Below are 5,939 nucleotides of genomic sequence, written 5' to 3'. Positions count from 1 at the left end.
TCATTAACAGTTTAATTGGATAAATACATTAGATTAGTTACTTTGGTTAATGGGCCAGTTTCCCAGACACAGATTAAGTCTGAGTCCTGGACCTTAAGAACTTTCTATTGAAACTTCCATTGAGCATGCTTTTTAGTCCAGCACTAGACTCAATCTGTGTCCAGGAAACAGGCCCCATATGTATTACTGACATGCTTGTCCTTGTTCAGGACTCCACACACTGGCTTCACATTGAACCCTTGACTCCACTGTCCAGGGAGTGACAATGTTCAGGTAAAATAACTACTTTTAACATTTCATTCCACCTGCTAGTGTATTTCCCCATACCTGTGGGAATAGTCTTCTAATCTAACCTCTCCATTTGACCATTGACCCTCTCTACCATATCTTGATGTTGCCCTCAGACACGGACACCCAAAGGGAGTTATGAGTGCACAGTCTCTGGCCTCCGCTGGCTGTGTGAGAGAGATGTCATTCTGAAGTATCACTTCAGGAACTGGGAACCCTACAGTCAACTTCTGAAGACATGCAGTAACACACAGGTGGTCCATTGCTGGAATCACTATGGAGTTAGGTGAACTGGAGGAAGTTCATCTGCCACACTGTGTCTGTTTAGGTAAAACCATATAGAATAGTATTCAGAAAGACATTTCCAGTAACTGAGTTTCACTTCCTGAATTAATGAATGAACTATTCTGGGAGTTTGAGTTTACTGTGATCTGGTACTGCATATTCTTTGTGTTTAAGTTGGATGTAATAATTATTTGTCTTTCTGTCTCCTTTTTATTGTGTTGTTCGGGACCAACCCTTCCCTGAGGAATGAGATGAAGATTTCTTCATGTAGAGGAACATGGAGTGTCTTTTGAGGAAGTGCATGAGGTCACCAGATTCCATGCTGAGATTCTCCATCCCAAGTTCTCACTTATCTCTGTTGTACTGAGATTACTGTCTTGGAACATAGATGTCCACTGTGACGTGGTCCTCTATTTGGCAGTAAAAAGGTCAACAGTAATTTCAAGGCTGTACCTGCTCCTCAGAAACTCCAGTCAGAAAGAGGTGAGGCACTATCATTGAAGTGACAACAGTATGTTGAAACTTACTAAAGTTAAGCTGATAGTTTGTTGAAAATCTCTAGATTACAAAGACAACATGCAGCTCTGTGAGAAATCTATTCTGTAGTAATTCATTAATACAATAGAAACTATGAACAACATTGGTTTCTCAGTGAGCTGTATATTGTGTGAATTATGAGACACTTGTTCTGACTGACTACTACATTGATCATTTTGTAGGCTGTTCAGGAACGGGAGAAAGATCAGATGTCCCAAGGATATAAAAAAATTTCTCCTGCCAAGTCCAACTGGGCCCTTAAAGCTGAACAGTTCGTTGCGTTCAAGAATCCCCTCTCCACTCCATCAATCCAGAGGTGCAGTTTTATCAGACTGAGGACATGAATCTGTCATATTGTATATGATAACTGTAATATCATTCTATTTCACTATTTCTCTGTCTGTTGTTTCTCAATCGTTGCACCTATGGCCTCCTACAGAAGATTCAGCTGTTACCTGCAGACACCACACCAAGGGTTGTCAGATGATTATGGGAAACACAGGGTTGACATTGAGATGGAGTTAATCGGGGATGATGAGAGGACAGTATGGAAATCAGTGGTATCAAAAGGTAAGAAATACTATACATGAACAGTATGTCAATCATAAATGTCCTTTTCTAACAGATGCTATTAAAATGTTTTATGATATTTTCTCTTGTTGTTTTTCAGATGTGTACAGCAACGATTCTCATCCAATATGTAAGTTTGTTTTTGTGGACGAGTGTTTATAAAACGGGTTACAGAGCTAACATCTCTTCAAAATGTGATGAAGGACACTGATGAAGGTCTTCATGAGTCGTGTTCAGTGGGGTGATGAAGGTCTTCATGAGTTGGTTTAGTGGGGTGATGAAGTCTTCATGAGTCGTGTTCAGTGGGGTGATGAGGTCTTCATGAGTCGTGTTTCAGTGGGGTGATGAAGGTCTTCATGAGTCGTGTTCAGTGGGGTGATGAAGGTCTTCATGAGTCGTGTTCAGTGGGGGTGATGAAGTCTTCATGAGTCGTGTTCAGTGGGGTGATGAAGGTCTTCATGAGTCGTGTTCAGTGGGGTGATGAGGTCTTCATGAGTCGTGTTCAGTGGGGTGATGAAGGTCTTCATGAGTCGTGTTCAGTGGGGTGATGAAGGTCTTCATGAGTCGTGTTCAGTGGGGTGATGATTGTCTTCATGAGTCGTGTTCAGTGGAGTGTAATGATACAGAACATTCAGACAAATACAGAGCCTTTCAAAAGTATCTGCATCACATTTTATTGAGTTACAAGGTGGGATTAAAAGGGATTTCATCGTCATTTCTTGTCAACAATCTACACAAAATACTCTGTAATGTCCAAGAATTAATTTATTGATTAACCTTTAAAGGTTACCTTTAACCGCAAAACTACTGGTACACAGTTCGACAGATATATGAAATAGCATCACAAAATGGGTCCTACTTTTGGTGATCTTCCATCAGAATGTTGTACAAGGGGTCCTTTGTCGGGAACAATCGTTGTTTGGTTTTAGAACGTCGTTTTTCCCTCTTGAATTAGCAAGCACACTGGCCAAGTGGTGCGAAGCTCTCCTTCCTGAACAAAGGCACGCAACGCAACACACCTAACGTCCCGAATAAATTTCAATAATCTAATAAAACTATATTGAAAAAACATACTTTACGATGATATTGTGACATGTGTCAAATAAAATCAAAGCCGGAGATAGTATTCGCCTATAACGACAGCTTTTCAGAAGGCAATTCCAGGTCCAACTTCGCGCTTTCCAGAAAACAGAAAATGGGTGATTCGTCGTGCCAAGAGGATTTATTCCACCTCAGACCAAGATAAACACTTCATTTCTTCTCTCACTTCCTCTTGACATCTAGGGGAAGGTGTATGACGTGCATGTATACTCATACGTATCATGCCCATTTATAGGCAGGCCCTTGAACAGAGCATCGATTTCAGACTTTCCACTTCCTGGTCAGAAAGTGTGCTGCCAAATGAGTTCTGTTTTACTCACAGACAAAATTCAAACAGTTTTAGAAACTAGAGTTTTCTATCCAATAGTAATAATAATATGCATATTTTACGAGCAAGAATTGAGTACGAGGCCGTTTAAATTGGGCACGATTTTCCCCCAAAGAGAAAACAGCGCCCTCTGTCCTCAACAGGTTAATAGGGATTTCATTCATTTCTAGTCAACAATCTACACAAAATACTCTAATGTCAAATAATATATATATTTAGGTTGATAGAAATTCAATAGCTAAAATAGTTGTTCCATAAGTATTCAGCCRCCCGAGTCAATACTTAGAAACACTTTTGGCAGTGATMACAGCTGGGAGTCTTCTTGGGTAAGTCTCTAAGAGCTTTACACACCTGGATTGTACAATATTAGCCCATTATTATTTTCATAATTCTTCAAGCTCTGTCAAGATGTTGGAGATCATGGCTAGACAGCCATTTAAGTCTTGCCTAGATTTCTACAGCAGATTTAAGTCTAAACTGGCCACTCAGGAACATTCAATGTCTTCTTGGTAAGCATCTTCAGTGTAGATTTGGCCTTGTGTTGAAGGTTATTGTTCTGTTGAAAGGTGAATTCCTCTCCCAGTGTCTGTGTAAAGCAGACTGAACAAGGTTTTCCTCTAGGATTTTGTCTGTGCTTTGCTCCATCCTGTTACTTTTCATCCTGAAAAACTCCCAGTATTTGCTGATGACAAGCATACCCATACCATGATGCAGCCACCACCATGCTTGAAAATAAGGAGGCAGTTACTCAGTGATGTGTTGTGTTGGATTTGCCCAAACATGAGGCTTTGCATTTAGGCCAGAAAGTGTCTTCCTTTGTAGACGTTTTTTACAGTATTACTTTAGTACTTGTTGCAAATAGATGCATGTTTTGGAATATTTGGAATATTTATTTTGCATATTTGTATTATTTTCACTCTGTCATTTAAGTCGTTATTATGGAGTCACGACAATGTTGTTGATCCATCCTCAGTTTTCTCCCATCACAGACATTGAACTCTGTAACTGTTTTAAATTCACCAATGTCTGATGGTAACATCACTGAGCAGTTTCTTTCCTGTCCTGCAGCTCTAGTTCAGAAGGACGACTGTAATGTTTGATGTGTCTGGAGGTTTATTAAGTATCCACAGATAATTATTAACTTGACCATGCTTAAAGAGATATTAAATTGTCTGATTTGTTTTTACCATCTACCAATCACTGCCCCTCTTTATGAGGCTTTCAGGTGTAAATTCCAATAAGTCAGTCAATTCAGGAAGTAAAACTGAAATTCCAATTCAATAACTGGAAAATGGCATCTATTTTCAATGACTAGTGGAGAAGAAAAATGTGTTTAAATTGAACTGACTTGAATATGAATTGACTACAACCCTGGAGTCAGCTCTTATACAAGAAATGCTATCAGAGGAATGATAACTAGAGAGACTGTTAGATGTAGAAACAGATGCTGTTACACCTAAAGCCATATTTCATTTAATTCATCCCTTCGCATTATCCTCCTGGGATTCCTGCTGAGGTGTTTCTGAAGAACACAGTGCTAAACCTCATTCAGGGAGTCAAAAACCCAGCCATAGCAGCAGATGTTCTGCGGTCAATAGGACATGATTTGGTGATGAAGGATTACTCCAGAATTAACAGCTGAAAATACTGAACAGGAGCGAATGAGAGAACTACTGAATGCAGTCCTCCTAAGGACCAGAAGTGATGGGAGCTTGTCTCAAAGCTCTCAGTGAACATGAAACACCATCTTGTTAAGTACTTGAGTGAATCTAGGTAAGACGTTTTCTTTTCTCCCTCCTTGAATATGTGGAATGATTATATATAGGTCAAATAAAAAAGCATGCTACCCAGATCAAGAGAAAAGTATTTCAAGAATGGAAGCATGTTTTTTGTGTTGCTGCCTGTTAATAAATGTATCTTATTAAGTTCTATCATAGGCATCATCACATCATTATTAGGGTGTATCATAGGACTTCATCACATCATTTCTATCTCAGGTGTTTCATAGGACCATCATCACCTCATATCTCATGTGTATCATGGACCATATACATCATTATCTCAGGTGTATCTCACTCCTCCTTCTTCTCCATACTTTCTGATCTCTCTCTTCCCTTCTCCTCCACCCTCTTTCTTGAAGCACCTAATCTGAAGATGCTGAGGCCTGTCTCCTAGTCTGTGGACAAAGACACTTCTTCACTAATCTTGAAGATGCTGAGGCCTGTCTCTTAGTCTGTGGACAAGACACTTACATGATTGTAAATGAAGACCCCCCTGAAATGGACACAATTAATGGGAACATATTGGCACTGTACGAAACATATGCACGGTGTCCAATACCACTCAAATATGTTATGGCATTTCATTCAAAGCTTATGGCAAATGTCATAAGGCAAATGCCAAGTGTCACACAGCAAAAATCAAAAGATGGCGAGCGCTCTCCACCGTAGATTTTCATATTGCAAATGCATATCAAGTCAAGACCCAAGAGTCAAATTTAGAAAATTAGATTTAATTTTTTTTTTTTTCACCCCCTAAAAAAAAAGCTTTACGGACGGTTTGTCAAAATTCTTTAGATTTTTTTTTTCTTGTCAATTATACATGTATAACATTTTCATGAACATACTTTCGTCATATTTTATTCTCATATATATCTATTTTTTTTACTTGTCCATAAGGCATATGTTTTGTCCATTTGCAATATGATTTCATAGGAAGTCAAAAGTCGAAGTCAAAAGTCAGTGAACCATTGCCAAATGCCATAGAAATGTCCAAATACTCAATATAAAGTATTGAATGTGCCAAATCAGGATGTTTTGTCCATATGCAA

General features: G+C 39.0%; 3 long non-coding RNA genes across 4 annotated transcripts in view; all 3 read left to right on the top strand.

The window, feature by feature from the left end:
• LOC139027153 (uncharacterized) overlaps positions 1-274 on the top strand; it is a 1,517-nt gene extending 1,243 nt beyond the window's left edge. For both annotated transcript variants that reach the window (XR_011479199.1, XR_011479198.1), the window contains one exon: positions 210-274. This is a non-coding gene — a long non-coding RNA (uncharacterized lncRNA). The remainder of the gene's footprint in view (positions 1-209) is intronic.
• A 1,317-nt stretch (positions 275-1,591) lies between these two features.
• Positions 1,592-3,952, top strand: LOC112079375 (uncharacterized). Its single transcript, XR_011479197.1, has 3 exons — positions 1,592-1,680; positions 1,781-1,930; positions 2,031-3,952. It is a non-coding gene; the product is annotated as an uncharacterized lncRNA (long non-coding RNA).
• An 856-nt stretch (positions 3,953-4,808) lies between these two features.
• On the top strand, positions 4,809-5,620 carry LOC139027152 (uncharacterized). Its single transcript, XR_011479196.1, has 2 exons — positions 4,809-4,882; positions 5,250-5,620. It is a non-coding gene; the product is annotated as an uncharacterized lncRNA (long non-coding RNA).
• Positions 5,621-5,939: the final 319 nt, after the last annotated feature.

The sequence above is a fragment of the Salvelinus sp. IW2-2015 genome, unplaced genomic scaffold, assembly GCF_002910315.2.
Source record: "Salvelinus sp. IW2-2015 unplaced genomic scaffold, ASM291031v2 Un_scaffold7782, whole genome shotgun sequence".
In the NCBI taxonomy this organism is placed as follows: Eukaryota; Metazoa; Chordata; class Actinopteri; order Salmoniformes; family Salmonidae; genus Salvelinus; species Salvelinus sp. IW2-2015.
This window is presented reverse-complemented; position numbering and strand designations above follow the sequence as displayed.